The sequence below is a fragment of the Diadema antillarum genome, unplaced genomic scaffold, assembly GCF_040938485.1.
Source record: "Diadema antillarum isolate AM-2024a unplaced genomic scaffold, OU_Dant_1.0 scf00000072, whole genome shotgun sequence".
Taxonomy (NCBI): Eukaryota; Metazoa; Echinodermata; class Echinoidea; order Diadematoida; family Diadematidae; genus Diadema; species Diadema antillarum.
Genome location: NW_027270961.1, coordinates 1,987,052 through 2,004,662, shown reverse-complemented (window position 1 = coordinate 2,004,662; position 17,611 = coordinate 1,987,052). Strand labels below are relative to the sequence as shown.

The following is a 17,611-nucleotide window of genomic DNA, read 5'->3' as shown; positions in this document are numbered from 1 at the left end:
CTAGATGATTTGAAAATAAAGACAATTCCTCTTTTTGCTGGAAGATATGCCATGAAGTGAATAATATTGTGCAATTGTAGTTTCTTGTGAGAACAGCACTTCAAAGCCTTGCTTAAGCAAAAAGAAACATTTCAGATTTGCTTTCCTTTTCGTTTTGTTCCTGCCATGACCGTAGAGCATTATGTACTACTTTATCATGAAATGTTTCATTATAATCTTTGAATCATCATTATTATATATGATCAATATTCAGAGCAAAATGTGTTTGTTTGTTCTAGCAAACTCTTTTATAGATCCTTCAGACAGATCCAAGACATCAATAGCACGAGTGCTGGCAACGACCACTGGTAAATGAAATTATATGATTTTCATGTCAGGCACCCCCCCCCCCCCCCCCCACCCCCCAATTGCCAACAGTATATCCACTCGGCTTGGGAGTTCGGATCACTTTTTAAATTTCACCCATCATTCTTACTTCACCAAAATTAGTTTGCAACTGCACCTGTGAGTCCAGAGAGGTGTACATTTCAGACCTCCTTCAAAGTTTGATACTGTACTGTAACAAGTGGACATTGGACAATATCGAGCAGTGGGCGATTTATCACTGCACCTCAGTGGTTGTAGAATGGCGCCATCTTGCGGTAGGGAGGAACCGGAGTGTTGAGAATAAATGGCGACTGTTTACCTTTGCTGGGAGTAGGAAGGCGATGCCAGTGGTATGTTGTCTCAGTTTCTGTACCTAAAGTTTTTCATTAATGCCCACCTTTCGTAGAGAACATTCAACGATGAACGTTTTAGCCTCGCTATGTATGCCTAAATATTGATTTTCAATATCGAGACTCTTGAGTAGGTCTTGTTAGCTTAGTACGAGTAGTGTTAGTTCGGCTTGAACGTCTATCCCAAAATGTGTAGCTTCTGTTCTGCTGGACCTCTTGCCAGCCTTGGATAACGTGTAACTGTTAGAGTGCTGCGGCATAGGAGTAAAACCGTCGTACTGTACGGGAAAACGGTGACACACACAGGTCACACAGTTCATGCAATACCTACCAGGTACTCCAGTAATTTTATATCATGCTTTTCATGGTCAGGAATTCTCTGTAGAAGCTTGGATGGCATTATTGTGAAATAGTCCACCACTCCATTCACCGCCATTCATTTCATCATAACCGGTGACTGCTTTCAACTCACTCAATGTAACATCTCGAAGATTCAAGCAGTATGGTAGGTGTTCAACCCACCGACCGGGTCTATAACGACCGACCGCGCATTATAATGGCATTGCGCGTACAGAAAGAAAATGTACGCATGGGACTACGCGCAACGGTGTTCGATTCTTCACTGGGCTACGCTACCGAGTAAAATGTGGCGAAAACAACTAAGTATTCCCTCTAAATTACCGAAATTTAGCAAAATCGAATAAAGTTTATCGTGTAACTACATATAACTAGGCCTACCTTTGCTGACTCGCAAAATTGTCACCGCCGCTTGTGTGATCGTGCACACACGTTACACATACACATGACATAAACATTTTGTCGCCCGCTACGACCGTACGAGTTGATGCAGAAACGAGAAATGAATGTGAAAAAACAAACCGACTCATCTAATTTATTTCAATTACGATGAAAAGTTTCCTAATGAAAATCAAGTCAAATTCATCAAACAGTCCTTCAAAAGTAATATCGAAGGATTCAAAATATATTCAAATATTATTGGGGAAAAAATGACGGCTAGAAAAAAACAGCGGCCTGTCGAAAAAACGCATTTAAGTGCACTTTATACGTATTGTCAGGGTGGTCGGTTGAAATGAGCAGGGCAACTGAGTGCGGAAAAAATGACACCCCACGCGTTCGAAGCCGCCATCTAAAAGCGCGTACCTCAGATCGCATTTTCAGTGCGCGCTTGTGAACCCGGAGTATTTTCTCCACACGTGAGTAAAATTTCAGGCAAATTGTGAGATTTTTCACGTTTCTATTGATAGAAAAACGTTAGGTGTCCGGTATTATGAACACCCAACCATACAAAATAGAGCAGCCAGATTCATCTGTAATGATTATAAATGGCAGTCTTCTGTCTCCGGAATGATAAAGGATCTTAAACTTCATCCACTCCCAGAACGACGCAAGCATTTAAGGCTATCGACATTTCATAAGATAAAGCAAGGCAACATTGATTTAAAGCGCGAGGATTATATCAGCCCTGCTCGAGCACCGAGAGGTATGACATCCCGAAGTTAATATCATCCTGATAATTATTCTACTTCACACGGATTTTCAACTGCTCTCGCTAACTCCTTCTTCCATAGAACAGTGAAGGATTGGAATAATCTGCTGAGTAATATTAAACAGATTCACAAATTTGATACATTTAAAGAAGCGCTCCATCGTCGCCTCCATTGTGATTAGCTGCGCATCACACCACAGTGCTGAGTGATACTCTATCCAGAGTTTTTCAGCGTATTCATCCAGATCCAGATCCAGAACCTCCATAAACTTTGCACATATTGAAGAACACACGCAGAACAAGAAGAGGGGACTGATATCACGATTTAGCCACTTCGATTATTAATTTTGTGAAGAATATTAAAAGTGAAGCACCTGCCGTTTTATTGATTTCATGAAGAATGTTAGAACTCTCTGTCTCTATTTAGTATCAACAGTGAGTTAGTGATTCTCATAAAAAGTGGTTTTAATTTTGATCTCTCTTTCCTCAAGACATTCTAATGTTAGACATCTAACGTCAATTACCGTATAGATTACCACTTGCGTGTATTTCCTGTGCACTCCCGGGTTGGCGAACTAACGATTGGCACTGAATTAGTTCGCCGCCCATAGCGAGCCACGTATTATTAGTGCGTGTGTTTATATAAAAAAGAAAGTACACATGCTTCAATGTTTATGTAGGATGCATTGTGCATCATCGCGTTTGAAAAGGAATGTCTTTTGAGAGCGAAGAAAAGCCGTCGCCCCAGCTGATCTCCGATCGCGGTGCGCGTTACATGCGATGTGAATGTCTGGCGACTTTAGGTAGGGGCTACGTAATGGTAATCGACGTTGGAACCACTAGTGATTCTCATAGTTTATCCCTCTCTCCTCGACACATTCTAACGTTACTGTCGTTATGTATCTAGCATTTGTGCCAATGTCTTCTGAAAGGTGTGATTCTCACAATGTTTGATTGTTTGATTCCAGACCTCTAATCATTCCAGTTTGTGACAAGGTGCCTATTTTGCAGCAAGGCTAAGGCCAAGGGCCATGTCACTCATTCATGAAAAGGCCCAGTCAGGTGCAAAAGTAGGCCTAACGTTAGTTCTAATTCCCCTAAAGTTAAAATCTACTAGAAATAGTCTGCTCATCGACCACCTATTTTTAGATCAACCACCCTCGCGCAATGGCTTTCTTGCATATCAAATCAAAAGTACGATTGGGACGGGGCGCAATATGCTGGAACATTCGAACATGAATACAAATCGAGAGAAATTAAGGGAATACAGGTGAATGACCTGAGGAAACAGGAGGAAAAAGAATTGAAGAAAATCCTCATTAGTAATACACATGATTAGTGTTAACACGTCTTTGCCATTCAGTAGATTTACGTGCTCTATCAATGGGGTAGCAGGGGTTTGCTCAAGGGCCCTGGAAGCTCTAGGGGTGAAGATTTTCCCTTATACTATACTGGCAACCTTACATCTGATCTTTTAACCCCATTGCATGAGCTGTAATCCAAGAATAAACATTACCCTGTGCATTTTTTAGCTTGTTTAACGGTGCATTCAATCCATTAGCAAGCTTTTTATTTTCAGCATGTTATCAGGTTAATGCACTCAGATAGAATGTGTTATATTTTACCTGTAATTTATTTCATTCATTTATTATTTTTATTATTATTTTAACTCCATGTTTTTCAATTACCATGTACAGGTATAGTAATGCAGGGATGTGGTTTTGTCCCCTTGTTTCACTTCAGTTAAATCAACTGACTCTTTAAGTTCAGAGTCAACTTAATTGTAACCACATACTTACAAGGGTTTATGTTTTCATGTACATGTATTTGGTAATTTTGTCAGTTGATGGTGAAATGACATCACAACCTCTCTCCTAGACCATGAACATTCCAAAAACCTTTATAATATTTCTAGGGCAAAAATGCCACTTTTGTTTAGACCTTGTCCTTTGCTGTAATAGAAACTTGAGTTTGCTTTCACCCAGAAACTAAAACTTTTCTCAAACAAAATCAACATAATTTTGACCATGGAGACCTTGCAGTCAAGAATTAAAAAAGAAATAATTGAATAAATACAAACAACACAAAACAAACCCCAAAATATTATTTGATGATTAAGATGCAACCATGGTGTAAAAACATGACCCTTGAACTTCTTATCCCAATGCACAACCATGCCAGGTTTAATGCATGATGGGCCAGAGATGGATGCATACAATGTTTGTACATTTGCATGGTGAGATTAAAGTTTGAAAAAGTTGTTACAAATATACACAAACATATATGCCAGCATGCCTCTACCTCATACTGTAAAGCAAGAAATAATTGTGGCATGAAATTTGAGCAAATTGCCAATGGCATCCAATGCATTTCACTTTGTATCGACAAGAACTTTCGTGTTCATTTAAATTCCGTGGATCTTGGCTTTCGCGAAATTTGCAAAATTAGAATGCATGGTAAAAATTGTGGTTTTACAGTAATTACCCTATTGCTCTCCAGCTTTCACTGCTGTCCATTGCTGTATTGCACATACCAGGGCTCCACACTAACTTTATTTTTAGGTGGCCCGATTGGGTCACCAAAATCATCAATTTTAAATTTTTGGTGGCCCGAGAGAAAAATTTGGTGGCCCGAAAAACAAAAACAAAAACAAACATTAACTCACTGCAGCATTTATGCATTTCCGGCGCAAAAAGTTACAAATTTATTGACATACTTAAAAAAAAAATTTGGTTGCCCGACTTTCATTTTTGGTGGCCCCGGGCCACCCTTAGTGTCGAGCCCTGCACATACAGTACTTTGTATTTGATGGCCCTGGGTAAGCAGTTAATGATGAAAACTCTTTTTCTCACATTTGTGTTTTCTGGGCAAATTTTGTGTTATTATCATAAAGGGGGAGCCATGTACATGTACATATTGCGAACAATTTTGGTAGTGAAGTCCTATTTAAAAGATATGTTTCTGTATACATGTGATATTATGTATGAAGATAGAGAAAGAGATAAATGGAGAGAGAATGGTGTAATGCTATTAAATGCTAACAATGCTAATCAATGCTGATTAATGCTAATGGATAACTGTAAGGGTCATTTTATGTGTAGGTTTCAAACAAAAATATTACTATCACTTATACCTTGTATTCTTTTAAAAGATGTCTCAAATGTTAGACAGTCAGTGAAGAGGAAAGTACAGTAAGAGATTCATTTTTGTGGGTAGAAGATGCAATCCTAGATCATTTGTTGTAACCTTCCAATGGTGAGATTGATCAATACGTGCTGTACTTCAATAGTAGAGTGCACATAAGATTATGGACTTAAAATTAGAAGACATGTTCTTTGGTAACTGTAGATCTATTGAAAGAACCTAACTTACAATTTAACTTAGATGCAGCGGCATCTAACGTGCCTATGGAATTGTTTTTCTAATGACTGTGCAGTGTAGAACAAAGCACACTATTTGCCAAGATCTACAAATTTTATGGGGTTGTGGGCTATTGTTTTTGATACCTTTGTTCTCTTGGAGGTGCGTGAGATTTGGACAATGGAATCTTGAGTGAAACTTGGATTCATTGCTTCAGAGCCAATAAGGAATTCATCAGATTAATGGCACTCGTGAGCGTGTCTTACCGAAGATAAATTTGTTACATATTGATCACAGAATGATTGACACTGATTATATTCATTGTTATTGATTGCAGTTTGGCACATTTCATGAGCCTGTATTGGTACATCATGTGTTTGTGAGAGAAAACTGAGGTAGACTAATGTAAAACGATTGAGACCAAACTCACCAATGACTCTGTTACTTTATGTCAAATTCTGATGAAATTTGCTAACCTTTTGTTTGCCGATTGTAGTTATGTGTAGATCAAACTTTTTTTGGAGAGTGAAATGTACTTTGTTGACTCTGAAGTTATTATCTTGATGTTATCAGCTCTTTTTTTTTTTTGTAGGTACCTAGGGAAATACTGAAGGAATAATATGGGCAAAAATTACAGTTTTGTACTGAATATTTTGTTGCTTTACAGAAACTGATACTCAAACCATCCTTTTTGTATGTATATAAACATTGCACCAATGTGAAGTTGTCTATGTACAGAGTAAAATTGCTGTTATTTTCATGAGGGTTTGCGAAATTAACAACACACAAAAATGTCCCCATATGCTAGGGTAACATTGCTTGTACTATTGCCGTAGTGTCAATTCACAAAAACAACATCTCGCAAAAAAAAAAAAAAAATGTCTCTGTCCTCTTCATTCATGAAAATATCTGTATGCAAAAATAACTGCTTATACAGTAGCAAGTACTTTGAAAATGTGCCCAAAAACTGCTTCTCAAAGACCTGTGAACAGAATGCAAGTGATCACTGTTTCTGTCATATTATTAAATTGTGATGTGTTTCAGGCAAGGCCATAATCAATTAATAGCAGCATCACAGTGAGTGTGAATATATGAATATAGCTCAGTGATGTAATTGTTATTTTATAGATCATCAGCGTAGATTCAAAAAGACCTTTTAATAGATCATGTGCTTTGAATGTTGATTGTGGACACGTTCATTCTGATGTAGGAAGCTTTTAACCAAGTGAAATGAGGAGTGTGGAGGATGAAAAATTGATGAGTGATATATACTCATAACTCTGTAAAATATTAAGTGAAATTTCTTTTTTTTTTTCTTTGTCAAAGTATCTAGATGACAATTTACAGGCCAAATTTACAGTAATTGCAATTTATACCAGGACAACAGGTCAGTTACAACCCTGTCGGCTCTACAATGTATACTTTGTTTTTTGTCAGTTGCAAATATTGAAACTTGCATACAATTGATTAACTTTTTTGCTGTGGCCAAGGTGTCTTCAATGGGATCTGCATACCATACAGACCAGCTTTCCTGGTTACGAGGTCGCTCTTTAATCTCTTAGTGGAGTGTCCATTCCAAAACTGGGAGAAAAAGGAATGGAAGGATGAAAAAAGGACATGGAAAAAGGAATTAAATTTCATAGCAAAATGATGGGTGATTAAAGTGTACCAATAACCAGAGTATTATGTTTGCTATATTTGTGGAATATACTTGAGACATGCCCTCTGCAAAATATTAAACTTTTTTTGACAATCCGATTTGTATTTATTGGGGTTTAAATGTAAAATTTAAGGAGTATACAAAAACAAAAATGATGTGAGATAGACTAGTTTATCACCCAGTGCTTTCGATCAAACAATCGCATTATCGATATGTTTTTCCAAATACGTCTTGAACGATAGTGATATGCAGTGCATGCGCTCAGTCAGCCAGCCGATCGACATATTGTAGAATCTTGATACATTATACTATTTGTAAAAACGTACGCACGTATAGCTAGAATGTGCGCACATCAGTACCAGGGCTTTAATACAGAGCAGAACTTAAACGCGGGAAACACAAGTGCCAAATTGTTGTAGCTGTAGATACGATCCGATTTATACTTTCAGGGGCTGTCTTGGGTGAATTGTGGCTGGCTTCTTTGTGTATTCTAGCTGTACACAAATTTGATTTCCAGGGTATTGGAGCACTATTAAAAACTTGCAGAAGGAAAGAATAAAAGAGGTACAGCTGTAAGAGTGAGAGCAGGACTAGCACTAGCAGGTTCCTAAAGGAGGTTATGGGAGCTGGGAAATATCCATTTCATGGCATTCAACTTCCTTGTTCAATTGGTAACAAGTACAGGATCCAGCATATCCAAGAGATCCACCAAGCTCTTCTTGCAGCACTTCGGGGATATTCTCTAATCTGGTATTAACTCATGTCTCATGTTGGCGCAAGACTGCCGTTGCGTTAATCTCTCATTGAACATCATGCCAAGTGGATTTGGGTTTCTGGCACTCAAGGTCTCTGCACCCAGACAAGGAAGTTGAAGGGATAACGGAGTCACCTCTTTCCTCTGCTTGCTTACATACAGTCAACCTCGCCTAAGTCGACCTCGCATAAGTCGAAAACTCGGCCAAGTCGAAGCTCCAGAAAAGTCCTGATTTTCTCTTTACTTATTTCTTTAAAATAATCTTGCACAAGTCGAAGTTTTACAAGTCGAATTTCGCCTATGTCGAAGATAATTTCGAGTCCAGATTTGTGTAAATACATGTAATTTTCATCGCACAAGTCGAAGTTTTTTTTTTTCCCGCACGTCATTCAAACATTGAGTGAAGCATTCTTTCATTCTTCAATAAATAAGCGAAGGAAAAAAACCACTACTTTTGTAATAAAATACTCCCAAGGGTCGAATACAAGTTAACCCTAATATCCCTTGTATCCTTGATGTCCAGCTGAGAAGAACAACCAAAAACAACTAAAAACCAAAATTTCAGAAATGAAGATTTTGGTGGCCCGCGAAAAAAGTCGGATGTTTGCCATTACTTTTGGAAATGAACAGCGGTAACAATCGGCTCCGTAAGAAGCTAAAATAAATGTCAGATGTTTGCTTTTAATTTTGGAAATGAATAACGGTAACATTCGACTCCGTATGATACTAAAATGAATGTCGGATCTTTGCTCATACTTTTGGAAATGAATAACGGTAAGATTAAGCTCCGTACGATGCTGAAATTAATGTCAGATATTTGATTTTGCGTTTGGAAATGAATAAAGATAACAATCGGCTCCGGAAGATGCTGAAATGAATTTCGAATGTTTACTTTGACGATCGGAAATGAATAATAATAATATTCAAGTCCGTACGATGATAAAATTACTGCCGGATGTTTGCTTTTACGTTCGAAAGAAAATAACAATAACATTCAGCTCAGGAAGATGCTATTCCATAAAAGTAAATGTCGAATGGTCACTTTGACGTTCGGAGATGAATAACAATAATATTCAACACCGTATTTGTACCATGATTAAATAGAATAGATGTCGGATGCTTGTTTTTACTTTCGAAAGTAAATAGCAATTACATTCGGCTCCGGAAGATGCCGAAATGCTGAATTTCGAAATGATGCGTTCGATGGTGCAGCGGAAATTAACGTTTGATGTTTGCTTTGACGTTCGGAAATGAATAACAATAGTATTCAAGTCCGTACGATGATAAAATAAATGCCGGATGTTTACTTTTACGTTCGAAAATAAATAGCAATAACATTCAGCTACGGAAGATGCTAAAATAAATGTCGAATGATCCCGCTGACGTTATACATGAAACGCATTTCGATTATTACAGTCCAATAACTTAAGTTTCTCGATTTTTTAAAACTCAAAACAAAACAAAAAACACTAAATACTATACGTATTGCTATACCGTCTTCTGTATTTCAACTGCCAATAAAGACATAAAAAGACACTGCATTATAAAAATTTATCGGAGAATATCGGGAAACATGCAGGAGACATTCTCCGAAGAAGCTTCGTGGTCTGTTCGATGTTTCACGAAGATTTTGCAAACATCGCGCACGTCTGGCGAAGGTCAAGCGCTATGTCGAGACAGTAAAGACATTTTCAAAAGCAAATCACGACCAGATCATGACGCATTGTGTGGAAAAGTTCATTGAAAAAAAAAAATATATATATCTAATTCAAATTCTTACCGAAGTAAAAACATCCCCGAACAAATAATGGCGCCCCGAACTCCCGCGTTCGTTTCGCGATCTTTTGCAGAAATTACGTGCAACGCATTTCGATTATCACAGTCCAATGATTGAGCTCCAAGATTCTTTTCTAAAACGTAAACAAAACAAAAATACTAATTACAACATAATACTACCGTCTACTGTAATTTCACGGCCACTAAAAACATGATAAGACACTGCATTATGAAAATTCGTCTGGAAATACAAGTCGAAGAAAAATTCGACTTCCGCGGAAGTCGAATTTCGCGTAAGTCGAAGTGTTTTCGCCAGTCCCAATAGATTCGACTTAGGCGAGGTTGACTGTATTTCAAACTTAAATAGTGTAGCTTGTATCAGGATATCTGAAGACTTTAGGTAGAATTCACCCCCACAGGAGATTGTTCAGTCTTGTAAAAACAGCAGATCAATGAATATCTGAGCACAGTTGAATGTATAAAGAGGATTGACCTTTTGAATTTGTTTATCTATTTAATGCTATAGTTGAGACTGTTTTTGTTTTTGCACTCTGGGTCTCTTGAACATGTCTGTCTAGATGTTTTTGTCATGTTACTGTACATGTGTTTCACAGAGTCATACTGTTTAATCCCTCTCAAAATTCATAAAAGTTTTCACCCCATGCATTTGGGATTTGTAAAGAACATAGGCTGCTTTTATTATCTTTCTCATGATACATGTTTCAATATTCACTATCAAAACGACAAGGCCTTCCTCTCAATTTGAGAGAAAGATGATAAATGTAGCAAGTTGAGAATCGCGATCTGAAAAGCCTTTGCATGCACTGCGCAGCTCCATTGCACTGTTTGACCTGATTAGCAGAAATCATGTAGTTAGCGTGGATAGGTCCAAGCTATAAACATGTTCAAAATGACTTTGCATTTATCATCTGTGCAGAATCGCATTTCTTGTGCAAACACGTTTGAGATCGCACTTTTTTTAGAGTTTCAGTAAGGCGCTTCTAAGCCCATTATCAAAACAGCTTTGAGTTTATCATCTGCCCAAAGCTCCCTGAAAGTTGTTTGGAAACCTTAATTCTATGCCAGAAGTGAGTTTGGTGATAAACACACCCGTGATATCTCAGGATTATATAAATCACTATTTTTTATATCTGGTGTTTTGTATTTTCATTTGAAGTGTGTCGGTAGGAATTAACACCAGGGAAGTAAAATGTAAATGATTTGGATTGCAACGTCAAGGAGTGCTGTGCTGTAAACTCCCCTGAACCCCTGCAAACAAATGGCATGATTGATTGTTGAATCATTCTGGGCATCTTGCCATACCGATTCATTCATCAGTATGAATGTTATAGAAACATTACACCATTGTGTGACACAAGTCATGCAGATATTTCCTAAAAAAAGAACAGCATATTGCAAAATACAAGCATAATATTTCATTACCCAGTGTAGTTAAAGGGACTGTACAGTACTGGTTGAAGTGAGGATTCAGGTTTATAACATTTCTAAGTGAGATAATGAGAAACCTCTAGTGAAATATGAAAACTTGAGCATGTAATTTTAAGAAGGATTAAACGTGCATTTGACAAAAATTGTTTTTCAAATGGCTGAGATATCCAAAAAAGTGATAAAAGTGATAATAATAAAAGGCGACAGGCCACGCCTTTTATTAGGATATCTTTGTTTCACATTGTTTTTGGATATCTCAGCCATTTCAAAATCAATTTTCATGAAATAAACTTTTGATTCCCCTTAGAATTGCATTCTCTTTGACATCTCATAGAGTGGTTTCTGAATATCTCAAAAAACGTTAAAAGCTACAACTGTAAATCCTCATCTCAACCAGAACTGTACAGCTCCTTTAATATGAAGCTTGCCCTACCAATTCTTGTTGGACTACACACTTCACTGCACACACTTTACTGCACACACTTTACCCACACTCTGGAATGCCGTGTATTTCAGAGCAGGACGAGGAATGTTGAAATTCCTCAATTGTAAAAGCATGCTACCTACACGCTTATCACATCATGTTTTCCGTGAGTCATTTGGGATAAAATAACATCTGCTCTGTCTCTGTGCAATGTACTGGGTTTAGGACTTGGCACTGTTTGGAATATTTATTACACTGATCACACATGGACATGTGTGTATGTATGCATCTAGACATGTTGTAAGTGCCTGCCACTTTGTAAGTATGATTATGGTAGCATGCAAATTTTATGCAAATGAGCTGTTTCAGTTGACTACAGAACAGTTGAGTTGAGTAGCACTGAGTGACAGACCAGGCTTTGTGTCTGACTGAAATATGAGCAGAGAGGAGAAAAATTGTGTCTTGTTTAACAACAACAAAAACAACAACAGCAAAGACTCTTGGTCTATAGTATGTTTGATCAATCAAAATTTTGATAGTGTATAGCATAAAGCAAATTTTACGATGTGTGTTTGATTTTTTATGACTTTTTGAAAATTTACTAGTTGTCCTTGATGCCGTGGTTACCAATCACTTGTTTGCTAAAATTCTAATCTGATGTGACAAATTTTAATTCTCTGCTTATGTGCTACATCCATATTTGTTGAATTATGAGGCCATTTTACTGGATTGTCAAGTTTAGTCTAGGTTTACCATCTTTAGTAACGACACTGGACAATTTTGTATAGGATACATTGTTTATAGTCAATTACTTTTGATCTCTGGGAATGATGATTAGTGTAGTTAGGCATACCAACAACAACAGTGCTCAGTAAAATTACAATGATAATATGATTTCCATACATGTAGCTTTGTGTATGTGTAGACCTGTATTGACTGAACACTGCCAAGGGTATAAATTGTATTCACTGTTTAACACCTGTGTGTCTTACATCCTGAGAGCTATGACTAAAGAGAGTGTGAAAAAAAACCTCAAACAGACACTGTTATTATGCACTGTAGGTCAAGGTAGATCAACTGCATGTACAGAGCCTGCATAATTACTCTGTACTCGGTAGTGTGTGCACGTACCTCATGCCTTCATTCCACTATCCAAACCAGGGACCCGTCTATTCGCTAGCACTGCAATCACCTGCGTGAAAGTTTAATTCTATAGGATCCATTTTCCCCCTTTCCTAATTGGCATCCAGCTTAATATTGCAGAGGGAACTTAATCATTTCAGCCAATTTGTGTCATATTAGCCAGCATGGTTCTATGTGCTGATTTGCTGTTTAGATTTCACTCAGAATGTACTATGAAACCAGAAGACACCACACTGTTGTAGAGTCATGAATGTGTGCTTGATTTTGGAATCAGGGTGGTCATTTTGTACTCTCTGTTGGGTTGCTTTTATTATACTAATGATGCACAGGATAGAGTGTGTTAGTGAAGGTGCGGCGCGCTCGAGAGTATTGACAATGGTGCGACATGCACGAGGCGCAGCCGAGTGCATGTTTGCAACCGTTGTCAATACTCGAGAGTGAGCCGCACCTTCACTAACGCCACGAAATAATCCTGTGCATCATTAGTTTTATAAAATGGGTCGAAAACTAACAGCATTATTCACGTACCTTTGTGGGTCAATACCAGTCAGCTACATGTAGCACTCGCTCAAAAGTCAAGATGTCCGAAGATGTTCGTCCCAAACATTTACGCACGTCGCACTCGGAAATCCCGCACACTATAAGTACTGTACGTACGTATAAGAGTATACGTACGCCACGTACTGTTATGCACAAGAAAGGCCGCCGGCTGTTGTGGCAGCCCGCGGCCCGAACTAGAAGTTGTTTACAGGATTGACAGCGCGTATAGTAGCGCGTGACGCACTTGTAACAACTGATTGAGTGCGCACTGCTAGTGTAAAACATTGTGACGTACGTCAGGCCAGGGAGGTGGAAGAGAGACTCTTCTTAGTGCTTACCTGAAGAAAATAATGCACGCACACGTGACTCATTTCAGCGCTTCCAATTGGCTACATTCTTGAACCCATTTTATAACATGCTTTATGCAAGATTTGTCACCAGTTATTTTGTAGATTGCTCTAATCAAGAGAGGCAAAATTTTAGCAGCTAGGGATCAATTTGCAACTAACCAGAATATACATCAGACTGATGTCAAAATCATCAGACTGATATCAAAATCTTAGGACTGAATGAGAGGTGTTAGTGAACATTGAAGACTGGTGAATCACCCTATATTGTAGGACTACGCTGCAAGTAATAAATAGAGAGGGCACATCGAACAGAGAGGAAGAGCCTGTCTCAGGCTGTACAGAGTCACCTGTTCTTGCTAGGAAAGCTTGTCATCATACAGTATTGATTCCAAGGAGCTGGGTTCTGTGTGTGGTTCACCTGCTCTTCAATAATTACAGCAGTAACCATTGTAGCAGAGTTGTGTGTGTCTTTCTCTCATCACATTACATTGCACTGTGGAAATCCTACAAAGTGTAAGTGTACAAGCTGTGTGTGTTTCTCTCTAACACTTCAGGTACAATTTACAAGCACCACATTCTCAAACATAAATGGGGGGGGGGGGTGGGGGGGGGGGGGGGTGGGAGAGAAGAGAGAAATTCCTTAAATTTGAGATTCCAATGGGATGACATAATTGATTCTCTGATATTTACAAGGTACTTTGGTAAAAACAAACAAACAAAATTAAAACAAAAACAAACAAAAACCAAACGGGCCACCTCTTGTGTTGTCTTGCTGTAGTTACATTGTATTACATCAGTTATGTTCAAAATACAACATGTTGTGTATAATCTTTTCATTATACAATGTAGTGCCACTTGAGTCTTTTTTGTTGCTGAAGGCAGGGGTATTCATATGAATGAATGTGGAGGATATGGACTCAAGGGCCATGTTTCCTTAAAGTTTGAAGGTTAGGGACTCAATACTTGTAGCACAAGTGTCGAGAGTATAAATACAACAGGTTCCCACATGTCTTCACAAGGGACAGTAGGGAATTGACACACACGCAACTGCTGCTCTGTTGGAAATGAAGCCTGTTTGGATGTGTGTACAAATAGTAACATGCCCAGGGTAACCTGACCGTATGAGTCATGTATTTAAAAGTGCATACGTTGATCTGGCCGCTTTCAGACGTGTCATGTATAATCGTATTCTTTCTTGCAGCATGTGGATTATATTATATTATATTATTATTATATTATATTCTAAATGTAGATGGTTTTGATATTCTCTGAGCATACAGATACATGTATGGGAGCGTTCAGACTGTGCCCCTGGTTTGTGATTCAATAGTGCGGAGTGCAATGGAAGCTCATTGATATGCATGAGTGGTGTGCGGTTGGATCTGTATAAAGCTGTAGCACACTGTGTTGATGACATTGGCAAGCTGTCATGATTTTTAAAGTTGTAGTCATATCAACCCATCACAAGCTGGAAATGAGCCGCTGCGATATCTTGCTGGATTTTCAGTATCAACTAGGACTACTGGGACATTCAAATATGTAATGAATATGAATGCACTATTAATGTATCAATGACACTTAAGCCGTCATACAGCCTTACAGTGAAAGAACATTCAGATACACCAAAATTAATGAGTGACTTCTCATCAAAAGAATACATGTATAAAGATCCATTTCATTATATGACTTGACACAATTTTTGTTTTTTTGTTTTGACAGATAGGGGGTTATAGGTTGAAATGCAAACCCCAAATTGCCAATATCAAAGGCCCCGTCACACTACAGCGAATGCCCAACGAATGCCCAACATATGTCCAATTAATTTGAAAATTTGAAGATATGTTAACATCCATTGGTAATACTAGAATAGTTCGTAACATGCTTGGCGTTCTTTGTATTCATTAGCTATTCGTCGGGATTCGCAGAGATACGCTGGAGCCGATTTTATTTTTTAAACATGTCCAAAATCTCCAGCGTATCTCTGCAAATCCCTAAGAATAGCTTATGAATTCAAAGAATGTCAGACATGCAAACTGTCTTCACATTTTCGAATTCGTTGGGCTTTCGCTTGGCAATCGTTGGGCATTCGCTGTAGTGTGACAGGGCCTTAAGATCCATAGCAGCTAGATGATGTCATGAAATGTTACAATTTGTAACTAGTAAAAAGATCCTTCTCATTTGATTGGTTGTTTGATATTGATCATTTGTCCCATTTTACTAAATTATGTCACCATTCATGCAATTGTGTTGATCCATTTACCATGCCGTCTTGGATCTATGCGATTTGCTCTGTTTGAACGCACATCGAGAGCCCGGTGCACTACGTACGTAAAATGCTTGCGTTTGCAGTGTGCATGCAGTGTGCATGTGATCAAGCATATTGACGGACAGCGTGCTCGTGTATAGGGCTCAGCACTCTTTGCATCTCTCCATCTCAGATTTTGCTCATTCTCTCATTTTGAAATCCATAAAACATCAAATGACAATGATCTATTTTTAATTTAGGTATCATATAAAACAAATAATGAATGCTTTTTCATTTTTGCCATGGACAGAATATTTCAATCGATGAAAGATGAAATGTTTGATCCATTCAACTCAGCTGAACCTGATTGAAGGGATCATTTCATCTTTCACCACATGAAACATTCTGTCTATGTATTGCACTCATAAACATTCATTTTTTTTTTGTTGCTTACTAATAGACTTATGAATGTTTAATTCTGCATTTTAAAAAAAATCAGTAATCCTTGTCCTCGTGCTCCTGTATATTTGTGAATATGTACCACAAAGATCGGTAAAGCAAACTGTGCGCCATATAAAGCTAATTATTACAGCAAGGGAATTCATAGAGATCTGGCATCTTTAGTTCCGATTTGAATCTTAATGTGGTGAACCTGTAGCAAACTTGGCATACAAACTGTTGTCCACCATGTGAGTTACAGTATGTACATTGTATGTATCAGAGAATAAATCTCAAGGAAAAGGTAGCTGCTCAGGAATGTAGCGAAGCCTAAAAAAGCATACTTTGCTTTGTGAAAATTTTATTGAAAGTTGACAAAACTAAAGAAGGAAATGGGTACTTGAATATCAGGGAGTCTCCTGCGATGGTTTGTGGAGGGTATATCATCAAACCAGCCAATTGTATGGTTGTGCCATTGCTTGTGTAGACATCCTTAGATTGCATACACATGAAATGATTTTTGTACTCAAGGCATAACAACTTAGTTTTAACACAGCTGCCAAGACAAAGTCAATATCTTGATGCAAATTCTTCAAAATACTATATTTCTTTGACTCACTTTAACCAGTGCAGTCTTCCACAGCTTTATGTGCTTAGCTTTAGAATTATATACTGCTTCTGTGCATACGAGCATCAGTCTAAGTTAATGTTTGTTTTCAGACAAACTCTCGCAATGTGTTGGTCGGAGACTTTATCACTTTTTTTTTTGAATTTCACCCAACAAGAAGTTGATGTTTATAATGTGACAATTTAGTCATCATACACATATCTCCCAAGTTATATGTCATGTCTACTACAACATCCTTTTCTTTGCTGTTGATTATTGATGTTATTAGCATTTACATGGTCTATTTTCTGTTATCGATAAGGCATGGATATGCGTAAAATCAAATTGTAAATTGTCCATGAAACTGATAGAGGTAAAAAAATAAGAAAAAAAAAATGGCAAGCGAGCACAACAAAGGGGTCAAATTATGTAGAAGCTTGAACCTCCGTAGTGATATGTGCATCTGTATTTACTTTAGCTTGTATCTCCCCAAATCCAAAGTGGTAAGCAACATCTCATGAAAATTACATGGGTACAATCTTGAACTGTATTGTAGCAAAATGGTGACTTGATATTTGATATCATACAATCTCACCTGTGCGCTCATTGGATTGCACCACCATGATCTAATGTGTGCATATC

At 37.9% G+C, this 17,611-nt stretch overlaps 1 protein-coding gene across 1 annotated transcript in view; it reads left to right on the top strand.

The window, feature by feature from the left end:
* The first annotated feature begins 645 nt into the window (after positions 1–645).
* The window catches only part of LOC139717149 (uncharacterized), a 52,391-nt gene continuing 35,425 nt past the window's right edge, over positions 646–17,611 (top strand). The window contains exon 1 of the mRNA XM_071628650.1: positions 646–716. The gene's annotated coding sequence lies outside the window, so the exon portion shown is untranslated. The remainder of the gene's footprint in view (positions 717–17,611) is intronic.